The sequence below is a fragment of the Paralichthys olivaceus genome, chromosome 5 (genome assembly GCF_024713975.1).
Source record: "Paralichthys olivaceus isolate ysfri-2021 chromosome 5, ASM2471397v2, whole genome shotgun sequence".
Lineage (NCBI taxonomy): Eukaryota > Metazoa > Chordata > Actinopteri > Pleuronectiformes > Paralichthyidae > Paralichthys > Paralichthys olivaceus.
Window position 1 is genome coordinate 27999012 of NC_091097.1, and position 20151 is coordinate 28019162.

At 43.6% G+C, this 20151-nt stretch overlaps 1 protein-coding gene and 22 non-coding genes across 23 annotated transcripts in view; 11 read left to right on the forward strand and 12 right to left on the reverse strand.

Annotated features, from left to right (window-relative positions):
• The window catches only part of LOC109642464 (G2/M phase-specific E3 ubiquitin-protein ligase), a 333983-nt gene that overhangs the window by 206348 nt on the left and 107484 nt on the right, over positions 1-20151 (forward strand). The window lies entirely within an intron of this gene.
• On the forward strand, positions 119-191 carry trnaa-agc (transfer RNA alanine (anticodon AGC)). Its single transcript has one exon. It is a non-coding gene; the product is annotated as a tRNA-Ala (tRNA).
• trnas-gcu (transfer RNA serine (anticodon GCU)) lies at positions 602-683 on the reverse strand. The gene has a single exon. It is a non-coding gene; the product is annotated as a tRNA-Ser (tRNA).
• Positions 1653-1725, forward strand: trnaa-agc (transfer RNA alanine (anticodon AGC)). The gene has a single exon. It is a non-coding gene; the product is annotated as a tRNA-Ala (tRNA).
• Positions 2130-2211, reverse strand: trnas-gcu (transfer RNA serine (anticodon GCU)). The gene has a single exon. It is a non-coding gene; the product is annotated as a tRNA-Ser (tRNA).
• On the forward strand, positions 3181-3253 carry trnaa-agc (transfer RNA alanine (anticodon AGC)). Its single transcript has one exon. It is a non-coding gene; the product is annotated as a tRNA-Ala (tRNA).
• trnas-gcu (transfer RNA serine (anticodon GCU)) lies at positions 3664-3745 on the reverse strand. The gene has a single exon. It is a non-coding gene; the product is annotated as a tRNA-Ser (tRNA).
• Positions 5199-5280, reverse strand: trnas-gcu (transfer RNA serine (anticodon GCU)). Its single transcript has one exon. It is a non-coding gene; the product is annotated as a tRNA-Ser (tRNA).
• On the forward strand, positions 6250-6322 carry trnaa-agc (transfer RNA alanine (anticodon AGC)). The gene has a single exon. It is a non-coding gene; the product is annotated as a tRNA-Ala (tRNA).
• Positions 6727-6808, reverse strand: trnas-gcu (transfer RNA serine (anticodon GCU)). Its single transcript has one exon. It is a non-coding gene; the product is annotated as a tRNA-Ser (tRNA).
• On the forward strand, positions 7778-7850 carry trnaa-agc (transfer RNA alanine (anticodon AGC)). Its single transcript has one exon. It is a non-coding gene; the product is annotated as a tRNA-Ala (tRNA).
• On the reverse strand, positions 8261-8342 carry trnas-gcu (transfer RNA serine (anticodon GCU)). Its single transcript has one exon. It is a non-coding gene; the product is annotated as a tRNA-Ser (tRNA).
• Positions 9796-9877, reverse strand: trnas-gcu (transfer RNA serine (anticodon GCU)). The gene has a single exon. It is a non-coding gene; the product is annotated as a tRNA-Ser (tRNA).
• Positions 10847-10919, forward strand: trnaa-agc (transfer RNA alanine (anticodon AGC)). The gene has a single exon. It is a non-coding gene; the product is annotated as a tRNA-Ala (tRNA).
• trnas-gcu (transfer RNA serine (anticodon GCU)) lies at positions 12853-12934 on the reverse strand. The gene has a single exon. It is a non-coding gene; the product is annotated as a tRNA-Ser (tRNA).
• On the forward strand, positions 13905-13977 carry trnaa-agc (transfer RNA alanine (anticodon AGC)). Its single transcript has one exon. It is a non-coding gene; the product is annotated as a tRNA-Ala (tRNA).
• trnas-gcu (transfer RNA serine (anticodon GCU)) lies at positions 14388-14469 on the reverse strand. The gene has a single exon. It is a non-coding gene; the product is annotated as a tRNA-Ser (tRNA).
• Positions 15439-15511, forward strand: trnaa-agc (transfer RNA alanine (anticodon AGC)). Its single transcript has one exon. It is a non-coding gene; the product is annotated as a tRNA-Ala (tRNA).
• trnas-gcu (transfer RNA serine (anticodon GCU)) lies at positions 15916-15997 on the reverse strand. The gene has a single exon. It is a non-coding gene; the product is annotated as a tRNA-Ser (tRNA).
• On the forward strand, positions 16967-17039 carry trnaa-agc (transfer RNA alanine (anticodon AGC)). The gene has a single exon. It is a non-coding gene; the product is annotated as a tRNA-Ala (tRNA).
• Positions 17450-17531, reverse strand: trnas-gcu (transfer RNA serine (anticodon GCU)). Its single transcript has one exon. It is a non-coding gene; the product is annotated as a tRNA-Ser (tRNA).
• On the reverse strand, positions 18985-19066 carry trnas-gcu (transfer RNA serine (anticodon GCU)). The gene has a single exon. It is a non-coding gene; the product is annotated as a tRNA-Ser (tRNA).
• Positions 20036-20108, forward strand: trnaa-agc (transfer RNA alanine (anticodon AGC)). The gene has a single exon. It is a non-coding gene; the product is annotated as a tRNA-Ala (tRNA).

Genomic DNA, 20151 nt, shown 5'->3' on the forward strand with positions numbered 1-20151 from the left:
CATGTATGTGTTCTGTCCTAACATTGATCACATTCCCGAGAATAATGAATGAAGACGCTCATCACAGGACCTCAGAGGAGACTGGGCGACTAAGTGTTGTGCAGACATCTCTCCAGATGGGGAATTAGCTCAAATGGTAGAGCGCTCGCTTAGCATGCGAGAGGTAGTGGGATCGATGCCCACATTCTCCAGAGAAGGTTCATTATCTTAATTTTACTCTGGTAGAGCAAGTTTGGAAATTCTGTTTGACAAGGTCTTCTTCTAAAATGAGATACAATACCTGTTTTTGCGCCATGGAGTGATATGATTCAGAGAAATGGTGTACCATCCCTCCAGTGAGGCTCAGACAATTGCAGTGTCACCAACAAGGGGGACGGACATTTCTCCTGACAGCACATGTTGGCCTATCACCTTACTTTGACACTCAGTAAACGCTAATTTTTCTTCACTAACTTGTTTCCGATCTGTCATTTCAAGGAGGTAAGACATTCAGAAGAGGTAACTATGTTGAGGGTCCTGGTTAATAGTTTTCTCACTACACGAAACAGCAATAGTGCATTTGAGATAATGATCATAATATTCAGTTATTTAGAGTTGACTACGACAAGGATGGGATTCGAACCCACGCGTGCAGAGCACAATGGATTAGCAGTCCATCGCCTTGACCACTCGGCCACCTCGTCCTATTCAGAGCAAATTTATGTCCTGAAAGTCAAACTCTTCCTGTTTTTAAGAGAGTTGGTACAATGGTGACATGTGGCTGTGAACCCAAGTAAAAGAAAAAAAACTATTGCTGAAAAACATGATTCTAGCCCACGCGTGCAGAGCACAATGGATTAGCAGTTCATTCTTGGGGTACAATTTTGGGATTACAGGACTCTAGCTAATGTTTTCTGGTATTGTACATGTGTACATAGGCCACTGCACTTGCTTGTGTTTCTTGAAGATGTTTCACTTGTCATCCAAGAGGCTTCTTTAGTTCTAACAGACTTGTGGGAGGTTTTGGCTATTTTATCACTCTAGGATCTTCACCTATCCTCAGACTTGTTGTGTTAAACATGCAGGTTGTTTAACCTCACACCAACCAATGGGGTGTTGGAGCTCCTTGAGTACAGGTGTGAATAGCTGATGATACCTGTAAGCCTTTGACCCACCCTGCTATGGTGTGACGCATTAGGGTCACAAGCAATCTCAGGATAGGCAAAGGGCCACAGAGGTGAAATAGCTGAATTCTCCCACTACTATGTTAGAACCTAAAGGAGGATCTAGAAAGAGAAGTGACCTGTTTTCAAGAAACCAAAGCAAGCCTATGCACACTTGTGTGCAGGGGTTTGATACTGACATGTTTTACGTTGAGGTACAAGACAGTGGATGTCACCCACAAAGAGGAACTAACAGTTCAATAGTGGAGAATGTGGGCATCGATCCCACTACCTCTCACATGCGAAGCGAGCACTCTACCATTTGAGCTAATTCCCCTTGGCAAACAGGTCTTCTGTGGCACATCATCAACATCAAATTCCAACCTGTTCAGCATGTATGTGTTCTGTCCTAACATTGATCACATTCCCGAGAATAATGAATGAAGACGCTCATCACAGGACCTCAGAGGAGACTGGGCGACTAAGTGTTGTGCAGACATCTCTCCAGATGGGGAATTAGCTCAAATGGTAGAGCGCTCGCTTAGCATGCGAGAGGTAGTGGGATCGATGCCCACATTCTCCAGAGAGGGTTCAATATCTTAATTTTACTCTGGTAGAGCAAGTTTGGAAATTCTGTTTGACAAGGTCTTCTTCTAAAATGAGATACAATACCTGTTTTTGCTACATGGAGTGATATGATTCAGAGAAATGGTGTACCATCCCTCCAGTGAGGCTCAGACAATTGCAGTGTCACCACCAAGGGGGACGGACATTTCTCCTGACAGCACATGTTGGCCTATCACCTTACTTTGACACTCAGTAAACGCAAATTTTTCTTCACTAACTTGTTTCCGATCTGTCATTTCAAGGAGGTAAGACATTCAGAAGAGGTAACTATGTTGAGGGTCCTGGTTAATAGTTTTCTCACTACACGAAACAGCAATACTGCATTTGAGATAATGATCATAATATTCAGTTATTTAGAGTTGACTACGACGAGATTCGAACCCACACGTGCAGAGCACAATGGATTAGCAGTCCATCGCCTTGACCACTCGGCCACCTCGTCCTATTCAGAGCAAATTTATGTCCTGAAAGTCAAACTCTTCCTGTTTTTAAGAGAGTTGTTACAATGGTGACATGTGGCTGTGAACCCAAGTAAAAGAAAAAAAACTATTGCTGAAAAACATGATTCTAGCCCACGCGTGCAGAGCACAATGGATTAGCAGTTCATTCTTGGGGTACAATTTTGGGATTACAGGACTCTAGCTAATGTTTTCTGGTAATGTACATGTGTACATAGGCCACTGCACTTGCTTGTGTTTCTTGAAGATGTTTCACTTGTCATCCAAGAGGCTTCTTTAGTTCTAACAGACTTGTGGGAGGTTTTGGCTATTTTATCACTCTAGGATCTTCACCTATCCTCAGACTTGTTGTGTTAAACATGCAGGTTGTTTAACCTCACACCAACCAATGGGGTGTTGGAGCTCCTTGAGTACAGGTGTGAATAGCTGATGATACCTGTAAGCCTTTGACCCACCCTGCTATGGTGTGACGCATTAGGGTCACAAGCAATCTCAGGATAGGCAAAGGGCCACAGAGGTGAAATAGCTGAATTCTCCCACTACTATGTTAGAACCTAAAGGAGGATCTAGAAAGAGAAGTGACCTGTTTTCAAGAAACCAAAGCAAGCCTATGCACACTTGTGTGCAGGGGTTTGATACTGACATGTTTTACGTTGAGGTACAAGACAGTGGATGTCACCCACAAAGAGGAACTAACAGGTCAATAGTGGAGAATGTGGGCATCGATCCCACTACCTCTCACATGCAAAGCGAGCGCTCTACCATTTGAGCTAATTCCCCATGGCAAACAGGTCTTCTGTGGCACATCATTAACATCAAATTCCAACCTGTTCAGCATGTATGTGTTCTGTCCTAACATTGATCACATTCCCGAGAATAATGAATGAAGACGCTCATCACAGGACCTCAGAGGAGACTGGGTGACTAAGTGTTGTGCAGACATCTCTCCAGATGGGGAATTAGCTCAAATGGTAGAGCGCTCGCTTAGCATGCGAGAGGTAGTGGGATCGATGCCCACATTCTCCAGAGAGGGTTCAATATCTTAATTTTACTCTGGTAGAGCAAGTTTGGAAATTCCGTTTGACAAGGTCTTCTTCTAAAATGAGATAGAGTACCTGTTTTTGCGCCATGGAGTGATATGATTCAGAGAAATGGTGTACCATCCCTCCAGTGAAGCTCAGACAATTGCAGTGTCACCACCAAGGGGGACGGACATTTCTCCTGACAGCACATGTTGGCCTATCACCTTACTTTGACACTCAGTAAATGCAAATTTTTCTTCACTAACTTGTTTCCGGTCTGTCATTTCAAGGAGGTAAGACATTCAGAAGAGGTAACTATGTTGAGGGTCCTGGTTAATAGTTTTCTCACTACACGAAACAGCAATACTGCATTTGAGATAATGATCATAATATTCAGTTATTTAGAGTTGACTACGACGAGGATGGGATTCGAACACACGCGTGCGGAGCACAATGGATTAGCAGTCCATCGCCTTGACCACTCGGCCACCTCGTCCTATTCAGAGCAAATTTATGTCCTGAAAGTCAAACTCTTCCTGTTTTTAAGAGAGTTGTTACAATGGTGACATGTGGCTGTGAACCCAAGTAAAAGAAAAAAAACTATTGCTGAAAAAACATGATTCTAGCCCACGCGTGCAGAGCACAATGGATTAGCAGTTCATTCTTGGGGTACAATTTTGGGATTACAGGACTCTAGCTAATGTTTTCTGGTATTGTACATGTGTACATAGGCCACTGCACTTGCTTGTGTTTCTTGAAGATGTTTCACTTGTCATCCAAGAGGCTTCTTTAGTTCTAACAGACTTGTGGGAGGTTTTGGCTATTTTATCACTCTAGGATCTTCACCTATCCTCAGACTTGTTGTGTTAAACATGCAGGTTGTTTAACCTCACACCAACCAATGGGGTGTTGGAGCTCCTTGAGTACAGGTGTGAATAGCTGATGATACCTGTAAGCCTTTGACCCACCCTGCTATGGTGTGACGCATTAGGGTCACAAGCAATCTCAGGATAGGCAAAGGGCCACAGAGGTGAAATAGCTGAATTCTCCCACTACTATGTTAGAACCTAAAGGAGGATCTAGAAAGAGAAGTGACCTGTTTTCAAGAAACCAAAGCAAGCCTATGCACACTTGTGTGCAGGGGTTTGATACTGACATGTTTTACGTTGAGGTACAAGACAGTGGATGTCACCCACAAAGAGGAACTAACAGTTCAATAGTGGAGAATGTGGGCATCGATCCCACTACCTCTCACATGCAAAGCGAGGGCTCTACCATTTGAGCTAATTCCCCATGGCAAACAGGTCTTCTGTGGCACATCATTAACATCAAATTCCAACCTGTTCAGCATGTATGTGTTCTGTCCTAACATTGATCACATTCCCGAGAATAATGAATGAAGACGCTCATCACAGGACCTCAGAGGAGACTGGGCGACTAAGTGTTGTGCAGACATCTCTCCAGATGGGGAATTAGCTCAAATTGTAGAGCGCTCGCTTAGCATGTGAGAGGTAGTGGGATCGATGCCCACATTCTCCAGAGAGGGTTCAATATCTTAATTTTACTCTGGTAGAGCAAGTTTGGAAATTCCGTTTGACAAGGTCTTCTTCTAAAATGAGATACAATACCTGTTTTTGCGCCATGGAGTGATATGATTCAGAGAAATGGTGTACCATCCCTCCAGTGAAGCTCAGACAATTGCAGTGTCACCACCAAGGGGGACGGACATTTCTCCTGACAGCACATGTTGGCCTATCACCTTACTTTGACACTCAGTAAATGCAAATTTTTCTTCACTAACTTGTTTCCGATCTGTCATTTCAAGGAGGTAAGACATTCAGAAGAGGTAACTATGTTGAGGGTCCTGGTTAATAGTTTTCTCACTACACGAAACAGCAATAGTGCATTTGAGATAATGATCATAATATTCAGTTATTTAGAGTTGACTACGACGAGGATGGGATTCGAACCCACGCGTGCAGAGCACAATGGATTAGCAGTCCATCGCCTTGACCACTCGGCCACCTCGTCCTATTCAGAGCAAATTTATGTCCTGAAAGTCAAACTCTTCCTGTTTTTAAGAGAGTTGTTACAATGGTGACATGTGGCTGTGAACCCAAGTAAAAGAAAAAAAACTATTGCTGAAAAACATGATTCTAGCCCACGCGTGCAGAGCACAATGGATTAGCAGTTCATTCTTGGGGTACAATTTTGGGATTACAGGACTCTAGCTAATGTTTTCTGGTATTGTACATGTGTACATAGGCCACTGCACTTGCTTGTGTTTCTTGAAGATGTTTCACTTGTCATCCAAGAGGCTTCTTTAGTTCTAACAGACTTGTGGGAGGTTTTGGCTATTTTATCACTCTAGGATCTTCACCTATCCTCAGACTTGTTGTGTTAAACATGCAGGTTGTTTAACCTCACACCAACCAATGGGGTGTTGGAGCTCCTTGAGTACAGGTGTGAATAGCTGATGATACCTGTAAGCCTTTGACCCACCCTGCTATGGTGTGACGCATTAGGGTCACAAGCAATCTCAGGATAGGCAAAGGGCCACAGAGGTGAAATAGCTGAATTCTCCCACTACTATGTTAGAACCTAAAGGAGGATCTAGAAAGAGAAGTGACCTGTTTTCAAGAAACCAAAGCAAGCCTATGCACACTTGTGTGCAGGGGTTTGATACTGACATGTTTTACGTTGAGGTACAAGACAGTGGATGTCACCCACAAAGAGGAACTAACAGTTCAATAGTGGAGAATGTGGGCATCGATCCCACTACCTCTCACATGCGAAGCGAGCACTCTACCATTTGAGCTAATTCCCCTTGGCAAACAGGTCTTCTGTGGCACATCATCAACATCAAATTCCAACCTGTTCAGCATGTATGTGTTCTGTCCTAACATTGATCACATTCCCGAGAATAATGAATGAAGACGCTCATCACAGGACCTCAGAGGAGACTGGGCGACTAAGTGTTGTGCAGACATCTCTCCAGATGGGGAATTAGCTCAAATGGTAGAGCGCTCGCTTAGCATGCGAGAGGTAGTGGGATCGATGCCCACATTCTCCAGAGAGGGTTCAATATCTTAATTTTACTCTGGTAGAGCAAGTTTGGAAATTCTGTTTGACAAGGTCTTCTTCTAAAATGAGATACAATACCTGTTTTTGCTACATGGAGTGATATGATTCAGAGAAATGGTGTACCATCCCTCCAGTGAGGCTCAGACAATTGCAGTGTCACCACCAAGGGGGACGGACATTTCTCCTGACAGCACATGTTGGCCTATCACCTTACTTTGACACTCAGTAAACGCAAATTTTTCTTCACTAACTTGTTTCCGATCTGTCATTTCAAGGAGGTAAGACATTCAGAAGAGGTAACTATGTTGAGGGTCCTGGTTAATAGTTTTCTCACTACACGAAACAGCAATACTGCATTTGAGATAATGATCATAATATTCAGTTATTTAGAGTTGACTACGACGAGATTCGAACCCACACGTGCAGAGCACAATGGATTAGCAGTCCATCGCCTTGACCACTCGGCCACCTCGTCCTATTCAGAGCAAATTTATGTCCTGAAAGTCAAACTCTTCCTGTTTTTAAGAGAGTTGTTACAATGGTGACATGTGGCTGTGAACCCAAGTAAAAGAAAAAAAACTATTGCTGAAAAACATGATTCTAGCCCACGCGTGCAGAGCACAATGGATTAGCAGTTCATTCTTGGGGTACAATTTTGGGATTACAGGACTCTAGCTAATGTTTTCTGGTAATGTACATGTGTACATAGGCCACTGCACTTGCTTGTGTTTCTTGAAGATGTTTCACTTGTCATCCAAGAGGCTTCTTTAGTTCTAACAGACTTGTGGGAGGTTTTGGCTATTTTATCACTCTAGGATCTTCACCTATCCTCAGACTTGTTGTGTTAAACATGCAGGTTGTTTAACCTCACACCAACCAATGGGGTGTTGGAGCTCCTTGAGTACAGGTGTGAATAGCTGATGATACCTGTAAGCCTTTGACCCACCCTGCTATGGTGTGACGCATTAGGGTCACAAGCAATCTCAGGATAGGCAAAGGGCCACAGAGGTGAAATAGCTGAATTCTCCCACTACTATGTTAGAACCTAAAGGAGGATCTAGAAAGAGAAGTGACCTGTTTTCAAGAAACCAAAGCAAGCCTATGCACACTTGTGTGCAGGGGTTTGATACTGACATGTTTTACGTTGAGGTACAAGACAGTGGATGTCACCCACAAAGAGGAACTAACAGGTCAATAGTGGAGAATGTGGGCATCGATCCCACTACCTCTCACATGCAAAGCGAGCGCTCTACCATTTGAGCTAATTCCCCATGGCAAACAGGTCTTCTGTGGCACATCATTAACATCAAATTCCAACCTGTTCAGCATGTATGTGTTCTGTCCTAACATTGATCACATTCCCGAGAATAATGAATGAAGACGCTCATCACAGGACCTCAGAGGAGACTGGGCGACTAAGTGTTGTGCAGACATCTCTCCAGATGGGGAATTAGCTCAAATGGTAGAGCGCTCGCTTAGCATGCGAGAGGTAGTGGGATCGATGCCCACATTCTCCAGAGAGGGTTCAATATCTTAATTTTACTCTGGTAGAGCAAGTTTGGAAATTCCGTTTGACAAGGTCTTCTTCTAAAATGAGATAGAGTACCTGTTTTTGCGCCATGGAGTGATATGATTCAGAGAAATGGTGTACCATCCCTCCAGTGAAGCTCAGACAATTGCAGTGTCACCACCAAGGGGGACGGACATTTCTCCTGACAGCACATGTTGGCCTATCACCTTACTTTGACACTCAGTAAATGCAAATTTTTCTTCACTAACTTGTTTCCGGTCTGTCATTTCAAGGAGGTAAGACATTCAGAAGAGGTAACTATGTTGAGGGTCCTGGTTAATAGTTTTCTCACTACACGAAACAGCAATACTGCATTTGAGATAATGATCATAATATTCAGTTATTTAGAGTTGACTACGACGAGGATGGGATTCGAACACACGCGTGCGGAGCACAATGGATTAGCAGTCCATCGCCTTGACCACTCGGCCACCTCGTCCTATTCAGAGCAAATTTATGTCCTGAAAGTCAAACTCTTCCTGTTTTTAAGAGAGTTGTTACAATGGTGACATGTGGCTGTGAACCCAAGTAAAAGAAAAAAAACTATTGCTGAAAAAACATGATTCTAGCCCACGCGTGCAGAGCACAATGGATTAGCAGTTCATTCTTGGGGTACAATTTTGGGATTACAGGACTCTAGCTAATGTTTTCTGGTATTGTACATGTGTACATAGGCCACTGCACTTGCTTGTGTTTCTTGAAGATGTTTCACTTGTCATCCAAGAGGCTTCTTTAGTTCTAACAGACTTGTGGGAGGTTTTGGCTATTTTATCACTCTAGGATCTTCACCTATCCTCAGACTTGTTGTGTTAAACATGCAGGTTGTTTAACCTCACACCAACCAATGGGGTGTTGGAGCTCCTTGAGTACAGGTGTGAATAGCTGATGATACCTGTAAGCCTTTGACCCACCCTGCTATGGTGTGACGCATTAGGGTCACAAGCAATCTCAGGATAGGCAAAGGGCCACAGAGGTGAAATAGCTGAATTCTCCCACTACTATGTTAGAACCTAAAGGAGGATCTAGAAAGAGAAGTGACCTGTTTTCAAGAAACCAAAGCAAGCCTATGCACACTTGTGTGCAGGGGTTTGATACTGACATGTTTTACGTTGAGGTACAAGACAGTGGATGTCACCCACAAAGAGGAACTAACAGTTCAATAGTGGAGAATGTGGGCATCGATCCCACTACCTCTCACATGCAAAGCGAGGGCTCTACCATTTGAGCTAATTCCCCATGGCAAACAGGTCTTCTGTGGCACATCATTAACATCAAATTCCAACCTGTTCAGCATGTATGTGTTCTGTCCTAACATTGATCACATTCCCGAGAATAATGAATGAAGACGCTCATCACAGGACCTCAGAGGAGACTGGGCGACTAAGTGTTGTGCAGACATCTCTCCAGATGGGGAATTAGCTCAAATTGTAGAGCGCTCGCTTAGCATGTGAGAGGTAGTGGGATCGATGCCCACATTCTCCAGAGAGGGTTCAATATCTTAATTTTACTCTGGTAGAGCAAGTTTGGAAATTCCGTTTGACAAGGTCTTCTTCTAAAATGAGATACAATACCTGTTTTTGCGCCATGGAGTGATATGATTCAGAGAAATGGTGTACCATCCCTCCAGTGAAGCTCAGACAATTGCAGTGTCACCACCAAGGGGGACGGACATTTCTCCTGACAGCACATGTTGGCCTATCACCTTACTTTGACACTCAGTAAATGCAAATTTTTCTTCACTAACTTGTTTCCGATCTGTCATTTCAAGGAGGTAAGACATTCAGAAGAGGTAACTATGTTGAGGGTCCTGGTTAATAGTTTTCTCACTACACGAAACAGCAATAGTGCATTTGAGATAATGATCATAATATTCAGTTATTTAGAGTTGACTACGACGAGGATGGGATTCGAACCCACGCGTGCAGAGCACAATGGATTAGCAGTCCATCGCCTTGACCACTCGGCCACCTCGTCCTATTCAGAGCAAATTTATGTCCTGAAAGTCAAACTCTTCCTGTTTTTAAGAGAGTTGTTACAATGGTGACATGTGGCTGTGAACCCAAGTAAAAGAAAAAAAACTATTGCTGAAAAACATGATTCTAGCCCACGCGTGCAGAGCACAATGGATTAGCAGTTCATTCTTGGGGTACAATTTTGGGATTACAGGACTCTAGCTAATGTTTTCTGGTATTGTACATGTGTACATAGGCCACTGCACTTGCTTGTGTTTCTTGAAGATGTTTCACTTGTCATCCAAGAGGCTTCTTTAGTTCTAACAGACTTGTGGGAGGTTTTGGCTATTTTATCACTCTAGGATCTTCACCTATCCTCAGACTTGTTGTGTTAAACATGCAGGTTGTTTAACCTCACACCAACCAATGGGGTGTTGGAGCTCCTTGAGTACAGGTGTGAATAGCTGATGATACCTGTAAGCCTTTGACCCACCCTGCTATGGTGTGACGCATTAGGGTCACAAGCAATCTCAGGATAGGCAAAGGGCCACAGAGGTGAAATAGCTGAATTCTCCCACTACTATGTTAGAACCTAAAGGAGGATCTAGAAAGAGAAGTGACCTGTTTTCAAGAAACCAAAGCAAGCCTATGCACACTTGTGTGCAGGGGTTTGATACTGACATGTTTTACATTGAGGTACAAGACAGTGGATGTCACCCACAAAGAGGAACTAACAGTTCAATAGTGGAGAATGTGGGCATCTATCCCACTACCTCTCACATGCGAAGCGAGCACTCTACCATTTGAGCTAATTCCCCTTGGCAAACAGGTCTTCTGTGGCACATCATCAACATCAAATTCCAACCTGTTCAGCATGTATGTGTTCTGTCCTAACATTGATCAAATTCCCGAGAATAATGAATGAAGACGCTCATCACAGGACCTCAGAGGAGACTGGGCGACTAAGTGTTGTGCAGACACCTCTCCAGATGGGGAATTAGCTCAAATGGTAGAGCGCTCGCTTAGCATGCGAGAGGTAGTGGGATCGATGCCCACATTCTCCAGAGAGGGTTCAATATCTTAATTTTACTCTGGTAGAGCAAGTTTGGAAATTCAGTTTGACAAGGTCTTCTTCTAAAATGAGATACAATACCTGTTTTTGCGCCATGGAGTGATATGATTCAGAGAAATGGTGTACCATCCCTCCAGTGAGGCTCAGACAATTGCAGTGTCACCACCAAGGGGGACGGACATTTCTCCTGACAGCACATGTTGGCCTATCACCTTACTTTGACACTCAGTAAACGCTAATTTTTCTTCACTAACTTGTTTCCGATCTGTCATTTCAAGGAGGTAAGACATTCAGAAGAGGTAACTATGTTGAGGGTCCTGGTTAATAGTTTTCTCACTACACGAAACAGCAATACTGCATTTGAGATAATGATCATAATATTCAGTTATTTAGAGTTGACTACGACGAGATTCAAACCCACACGTGCAGAGCACAATGGATTAGCAGTCCATCGCCTTGACCACTCGGCCACCTCGTCCTATTCAGAGCAAATTTATGTCCTGAAAGTCAAACTCTTCCTGTTTTTAAGAGAGTTGTTACAATGGTGACATGTGGCTGTGAACCCAAGTAAAAGAAAAAAAACTATTGCTGAAAAAACATGATTCTAGCCCACGCGTGCAGAGCACAATGGATTAGCAGTTCATTCTTGGGGTACAATTTTGGGATTACAGGACTCTAGCTAATGTTTTCTGGTATTGTACATGTGTACATAGGCCACTGCACTTGCTTGTGTTTCTTGAAGATGTTTCACTTGTCATCCAAGAGGCTTCTTTAGTTCTAACAGACTTGTGGGAGGTTTTGGCTATTTTATCACTCTAGGATCTTCACCTATCCTCAGACTTGTTGTGTTAAACATGCAGGTTGTTTAACCTCACACCAACCAATGGGGTGTTGGAGCTCCTTGAGTACAGGTGTGAATAGCTGATGATACCTGTAAGCCTTTGACCCACCCTGCTATGGTGTGACGCATTAGGGTCACAAGCAATCTCAGGATAGGCAAAGGGCCACAGAGGTGAAATAGCTGAATTCTCCCACTACTATGTTAGAACCTAAAGGAGGATCTAGAAAGAGAAGTGACCTGTTTTCAAGAAACCAAAGCAAGCCTATGCACACTTGTGTGCAGGGGTTTGATACTGACATGTTTTACGTTGAGGTACAAGACAGTGGATGTCACCCACAAAGAGGAACTAACAGTTCAATAGTGGAGAATGTGGGCATCGATCCCACTACCTCTCACATGCAAAGCGAGCGCTCTACCATTTGAGCTAATTCCCCATGGCAAACAGGTCTTCTGTGGCACATCATTAACATCAAATTCCAACCTGTTCAGCATGTATGTGTTCTGTCCTAACATTGATCACATTCCCGAGAATAATGAATGAAGACGCTCATCACAGGACCTCAGAGGAGACTGGGCGACTAAGTGTTGTGCAGACATCTCTCCAGATGGGGAATTAGCTCAAATTGTAGAGCGCTCGCTTAGCATGCGAGAGGTAGTGGGATCGATGCCCACATTCTCCAGAGAGGGTTCAATATCTTAATTTTACTCTGGTAGAGCAAGTTTGGAAATTCCGTTTGACAAGGTCTTCTTCTAAAATGAGATACAGTACCTGTTTTTGCGCCATGGAGTGATATGATTCAGAGAAATGGTGTACCATCCCTCCAGTGAAGCTCAGACAATTGCAGTGTCACCACCAGGGGGGACGGACATTTCTCCTGACAGCACATGTTGGCCTATCACCTTACTTTGACACTCAGTAAATGCAAATTTTTCTTCACTAACTTGTTTCCGATCTGTCATTTCAAGGAGGTAAGACATTCAGAAGAGGTAACTATGTTGAGGGTCCTGGTTAATAGTTTTCTCACTACACGAAACAGCAATACTGCATTGGAGATAATGATCATAATATTCAGTTATTTAGAGTTGACTACGACGAGATTCGAACCCACACGTGCAGAGCACAATGGATTAGCAGTCCATCGCCTTGACCACTCGGCCACCTCGTCCTATTCAGAGCAAATTTATGTCCTGAAAGTCAAACTCTTCCTGTTTTTAAGAGAGTTGTTACAATGGTGACATGTGGCTGTGAACCCAAGTAAAAGAAAAAAAACTATTGCTGAAAAAACATGATTCTAGCCCACGCGTGCAGAGCACAATGGATTAGCAGTTCATTCTTGGGGTACAATTTTGGGATTACAGGACTCTAGCTAATGTTTTCTGGTATTGTACATGTGTACATAGGCCACTGCACTTGCTTGTGTTTCTTGAAGATGTTTCACTTGTCATCCAAGAGGCTTCTTTAGTTCTAACAGACTTGTGGGAGGTTTTGGCTATTTTATCACTCTAGGATCTTCACCTATCCTCAGACTTGTTGTGTTAAACATGCAGGTTGTTTAACCTCACACCAACCAATGGGGTGTTGGAGCTCCTTGAGTACAGGTGTGAATAGCTGATGATACCTGTAAGCCTTTGACCCACCCTGCTATGGTGTGACGCATTAGGGTCACAAGCAATCTCAGGATAGGCAAAGGGCCACAGAGGTGAAATAGCTGAATTCTCCCACTACTATGTTAGAACCTAAAGGAGGATCTAGAAAGAGAAGTGACCTGTTTTCAAGAAACCAAAGCAAGCCTATGCACACTTGTGTGCAGGGGTTTGATACTGACATGTTTTACGTTGAGGTACAAGACAGTGGATGTCACCCACAAAGAGGAACTAACAGTTCAATAGTGGAGAATGTGGGCATCGATCCCACTACCTCTCACATGCAAAGCGAGCACTCTACCATTTGAGCTAATTCCCCATGGCAAACAGGTCTTCTGTGGCACATCATTAACATCAAATTCCAACCTGTTCAGCATGTATGTGTTCTGTCCTAACATTGATCACATTCCCGAGAATAATGAATGAAGACGCTCATCACAGGACCTCAGAGGAGACTGGGCGACTAAGTGTTGTGCAGACATCTCTCCAGATGGGGAATTAGCTCAAATGGTAGAGCGCTCGCTTAGCATGCGAGAGGTAGTGGGATCGATGCCCACATTCTCCAGAGAGGGTTCAATATCTTAATTTTACTCTGGTAGAGCAAGTTTGGAAATTCTGTTTGACAAGGTCTTCTTCTAAAATGAGATACAATACCTGTTTTTGCGCCATGGAGTGATATGATTCAGAGAAATGGTGTACCATCCCTCCAGTGAGGCTCAGACAATTGCAGTGTCACCACCAAGGGGGACGGACATTTCTCCTGACAGCACATGTTGGCCTATCACCTTACTTTGACACTCAGTAAACGCTAATTTTTCTTCACTAACTTGTTTCCGATCTGTCATTTCAAGGAGGTAAGACATTCAGAAGAGGTAACTATGTTGAGGGTCCTGGTTAATAGTTTTCTCACTACACGAAACAGCAATAGTGCATTTGAGATAATGATCATAATATTCAGTTATTTAGAGTTGACTACGACGAGGATGGGATTCGAACCCACGCGTGCAGAGCACAATGGATTAGCAGTCCATCGCCTTGACCACTCGGCCACCTCGTCCTATTCAGAGCAAATTTATGTCCTGAAAGTCAAACTCTTCCTGTTTTTAAGAGAGTTGTTACAATGGTGACATGTGGCTGTGAACCCAAGTAAAAGAAAAAAAACTATTGCTGAAAAACATGATTCTAGCCCACGCGTGCAGAGCACAATGGATTAGCAGTTCATTCTTGGGGTACAATTTTGGGATTACAGGACTCTAGCTAATGTTTTCTGGTATTGTACATGTGTACATAGGCCACTGCACTTGCTTGTGTTTCTTGAAGATGTTTCACTTGTCATCCAAGAGGCTTCTTTAGTTCTAACAGACTTGTGGGAGGTTTTGGCTATTTTATCACTCTAGGATCTTCACCTATCCTCAGACTTGTTGTGTTAAACATGCAGGTTGTTTAACCTCACACCAACCAATGGGGTGTTGGAGCTCCTTGAGTACAGGTGTGAATAGCTGATGATACCTGTAAGCCTTTGACCCACCCTGCTATGGTGTGACGCATTAGGGTCACAAGCAATCTCAGGATAGGCAAAGGGCCACAGAGGTGAAATAGCTGAATTCTCCCACTACTATGTTAGAACCTAAAGGAGGATCTAGAAAGAGAAGTGACCTGTTTTCAAGAAACCAAAGCAAGCCTATGCACACTTGTGTGCAGGGGTTTGATACTGACATGTTTTACGTTGAGGTACAAGACAGTGGATGTCACCCACAAAGAGGAACTAACAGTTCAATAGTGGAGAATGTGGGCATCGATCCCACTACCTCTCACATGCGAAGCGAGCACTCTACCATTTGAGCTAATTCCCCTTGGCAAACAGGTCTTCTGTGGCACATCATCAACATCAAATTCCAACCTGTTCAGCATGTATGTGTTCTGTCCTAACATTGATCACATTCCCGAGAATAATGAATGAAGACGCTCATCACAGGACCTCAGAGGAGACTGGGCGACTAAGTGTTGTGCAGACATCTCTCCAGATGGGGAATTAGCTCAAATGGTAGAGCGCTCGCTTAGCATGCGAGAGGTAGTGGGATCGATGCCCACATTCTCCAGAGAGGGTTCAATATCTTAATTTTACTCTGGTAGAGCAAGTTTGGAAATTCTGTTTGACAAGGTCTTCTTCTAAAATGAGATACAATACCTGTTTTTGCTACATGGAGTGATATGATTCAGAGAAATGGTGTACCATCCCTCCAGTGAGGCTCAGACAATTGCAGTGTCACCACCAAGGGGGACGGACATTTCTCCTGACAGCACATGTTGGCCTATCACCTTACTTTGACACTCAGTAAACGCAAATTTTTCTTCACTAACTTGTTTCCGATCTGTCATTTCAAGGAGGTAAGACATTCAGAAGAGGTAACTATGTTGAGGGTCCTGGTTAATAGTTTTCTCACTACACGAAACAGCAATACTGCATTTGAGATAATGATCATAATATTCAGTTATTTAGAGTTGACTACGACGAGATTCGAACCCACACGTGCAGAGCACAATGGATTAGCAGTCCATCGCCTTGACCACTCGGCCACCTCGTCCTATTCAGAGCAAATTTATGTCCTGAAAGTCAAACTCTTCCTGTTTTTAAGAGAGTTGTTACAATGGTGACATGTGGCTGTGAACCCAAGTAAAAGAAAAAAAACTATTGCTGAAAAACATGATTCTAGCCCACGCGTGCAGAGCACAATGGATTAGCAGTTCATTCTTGGGGTACAATTTTGGGATTACAGGACTCTAGCTAATGTTTTCTGGTATTGTACATGTGTACATAGGCCACTGCACTTGCTTGTGTTTCTTGAAGATGTTTCACTTGTCATCCAAGAGGCTTCTTTAGTTCTAACAGACTTGTGGGAGGTTTTGGCTATTTTATCACTCTAGGATCTTCACCTATCCTCAGACTTGTTGTGTTAAACATGCAGGTTGTTTAACCTCACACCAACCAATGGGGTGTTGGAGCTCCTTGAGTACAGGTGTGAATAGCTGATGATACCTGTAAGCCTTTGACCCACCCTGCTATGGTGTGACGCATTAGGGTCACAAGCAATCTCAGGATAGGCAAAGGGCCACAGAGGTGAAATAGCTGAATTCTCCCACTACTATGTTAGAACCTAAAGGAGGATCTAGAAAGAGAAGTGACCTGTTTTCAAGAAACCAAAGCAAGCCTATGCACACTTGTGTGCAGGGGTTTGATACTGACATGTTTTACGTTGAGGTACAAGACAGTGGATGTCACCCACAAAGAGGAACTAACAGGTCAATAGTGGAGAATGTGGGCATCGATCCCACTACCTCTCACATGCAAAGCGAGCGCTCTACCATTTGAGCTAATTCCCCATGGCAAACAGGTCTTCTGTGGCACATCATTAACATCAAATTCCAACCTGTTCAGCATGTATGTGTTCTGTCCTAACATTGATCACATTCCCGAGAATAATGAATGAAGACGCTCATCACAGGACCTCAGAGGAGACTGGGCGACTAAGTGTTGTGCAGACATCTCTCCAGATGGGGAATTAGCTCAAATGGTAGAGCGCTCGCTTAGCATGCGAGAGGTAGTGGGATCGATGCCCACATTCTCCAGAGAGGGTTCAATATCTTAATTTTACTCTGGTAGAGCAAGTTTGGAAATTCCGTTTGACAAGGTCTTCTTCTAAAATGAGATAGAGTACCTGTTTTTGCGCCATGGAGTGATATGATTCAGAGAAATGGTGTACCATCCCTCCAGTGAAGCTCAGACAATTGCAGTGTCACCACCAAGGGGGACGGACATTTCTCCTGACAGCACATGTTGGCCTATCACCTTACTTTGACACTCAGTAAATGCAAATTTTTCTTCACTAACTTGTTTCCGGTCTGTCATTTCAAGGAGGTAAGACATTCAGAAGAGGTAACTATGTTGAGGGTCCTGGTTAATAGTTTTCTCACTACACGAAACAGCAATACTGCATTTGAGATAATGATCATAATATTCAGTTATTTAGAGTTGACTACGACGAGGATGGGATTCGAACACACGCGTGCGGAGCACAATGGATTAGCAGTCCATCGCCTTGACCACTCGGCCACCTCGTCCTATTCAGAGCAAATTTATGTCCTGAAAGTCAAACTCTTCCTGTTTTTAAGAGAGTTGTTACAATGGTGACATGTGGCTGTGAACCCAAGTAAAAGAAAAAAAACTATTGCTGAAAAAACATGATTCTAGCCCACGCGTGCAGAGCACAATGGATTAGCAGTTCATTCTTGGGGTACAATTTTGGGATTACAGGACTCTAGCTAATGTTTTCTGGTATTGTACATGTGTACATAGGCCACTGCACTTGCTTGTGTTTCTTGAAGATGTTTCACTTGTCATCCAAGAGGCTTCTTTAGTTCTAACAGACTTGTGGGAGGTTTTGGCTATTTTATCACTCTAGGATCTTCACCTATCCTCAGACTTGTTGTGTTAAACATGCAGGTTGTTTAACCTCACACCAACCAATGGGGTGTTGGAGCTCCTTGAGTACAGGTGTGAATAGCTGATGATACCTGTAAGCCTTTGACCCACCCTGCTATGGTGTGACGCATTAGGGTCACAAGCAATCTCAGGATAGGCAAAGGGCCACAGAGGTGAAATAGCTGAATTCTCCCACTACTATGTTAGAACCTAAAGGAGGATCTAGAAAGAGAAGTGACCTGTTTTCAAGAAACCAAAGCAAGCCTATGCACACTTGTGTGCAGGGGTTTGATACTGACATGTTTTACGTTGAGGTACAAGACAGTGGATGTCACCCACAAAGAGGAACTAACAGTTCAATAGTGGAGAATGTGGGCATCGATCCCACTACCTCTCACATGCAAAGCGAGCGCTCTACCATTTGAGCTAATTCCCCATGGCAAACAGGTCTTCTGTGGCACATCATTAACATCAAATTCCAACCTGTTCAGCATGTATGTGTTCTGTCCTAACATTGATCACATTCCCGAGAATAATGAATGAAGACGCTCATCACAGGACCTCAGAGGAGACTGGGCGACTAAGTGTTGTGCAGACATCTCTCCAGATGGGGAATTAGCTCAAATTGTAGAGCGCTCGCTTAGCATGTGAGAGGTAGTGGGATCGATGCCCACATTCTCCAGAGAGGGTTCAATATCTTAATTTTACTCTGGTAGAGCAAGTTTGGAAATTCCGTTTGACAAGGTCTTCTTCTAAAATGAGATACAATACCTGTTTTTGCGCCATGGAGTGATATGATTCAGAGAAATGGTGTACCATCCCTCCAGTGAAGCTCAGACAATTGCAGTGTCACCACCAAGGGGGACGGACATTTCTCCTGACAGCACATGTTGGCCTATCACCTTACTTTGACACTCAGTAAATGCAAATTTTTCTTCACTAACTTGTTTCCGATCTGTCATTTCAAGGAGGTAAGACATTCAGAAGAGGTAACTATGTTGAGGGTCCTGGTTAATAGTTTTCTCACTACACGAAACAGCAATAGTGCATTTGAGATAATGATCATAATATTCAGTTATTTAGAGTTGACTACGACGAGGATGGGATTCGAACCCACGCGTGCAGAGCACAATGGATTAGCAGTCCATCGCCTTGACCACTCGGCCACCTCGTCCTATTCAGAGCAAATTTATGTCCTGAAAGTCAAACTCTTCCTGTTTTTAAGAGAGTTGTTACAATGGTGACATGTGGCTGTGAACCCAAGTAAAAGAAAAAAAACTATTGCTGAAAAACATGATTCTAGCCCACGCGTGCAGAGCACAATGGATTAGCAGTTCATTCTTGGGGTACAATTTTGGGATTACAGGACTCTAGCTAATGTTTTCTGGTATTGTACATGTGTACATAGGCCACTGCACTTGCTTGTGTTTCTTGAAGATGTTTCACTTGTCATCCAAGAGGCTTCTTTAGTTCTAACAGACTTGTGGGAGGTTTTGGCTATTTTATCACTCTAGGATCTTCACCTATCCTCAGACTTGTTGTGTTAAACATGCAGGTTGTTTAACCTCACACCAACCAATGGGGTGTTGGAGCTCCTTGAGTACAGGTGTGAATAGCTGATGATACCTGTAAGCCTTTGACCCACCCTGCTATGGTGTGACGCATTAGGGTCACAAGCAATCTCAGGATAGGCAAAGGGCCACAGAGGTGAAATAGCTGAATTCTCCCACTACTATGTTAGAACCTAAAGGAGGATCTAGAAAGAGAAGTGACCTGTTTTCAAGAAACCAAAGCAAGCCTATGCACACTTGTGTGCAGGGGTTTGATACTGACATGTTTTACATTGAGGTACAAGACAGTGGATGTCACCCACAAAGAGGAACTAACAGTTCAATAGTGGAGAATGTGGGCATCTATCCCACTACCTCTCACATGCGAAGCGAGCACTCTACCATTTGAGCTAATTCCCCTTGGCAAACAGGTCTTCTGTGGCACATCATCAACATCAAATTCCAACCTGTTCAGCATGTATGTGTTCTGTCCTAACATTGATCAAATTCCCGAGAATAATGAATGAAGACGCTCATCACAGGACCTCAGAGGAGACTGGGCGACTAAGTGTTGTGCAGACACCTCTCCAGATGGGGAATTAGCTCAAATGGTAGAGCGCTCGCTTAGCATGCGAGAGGTAGTGGGATCGATGCCCACATTCTCCAGAGAGGGTTCAATATCTTAATTTTACTCTGGTAGAGCAAGTTT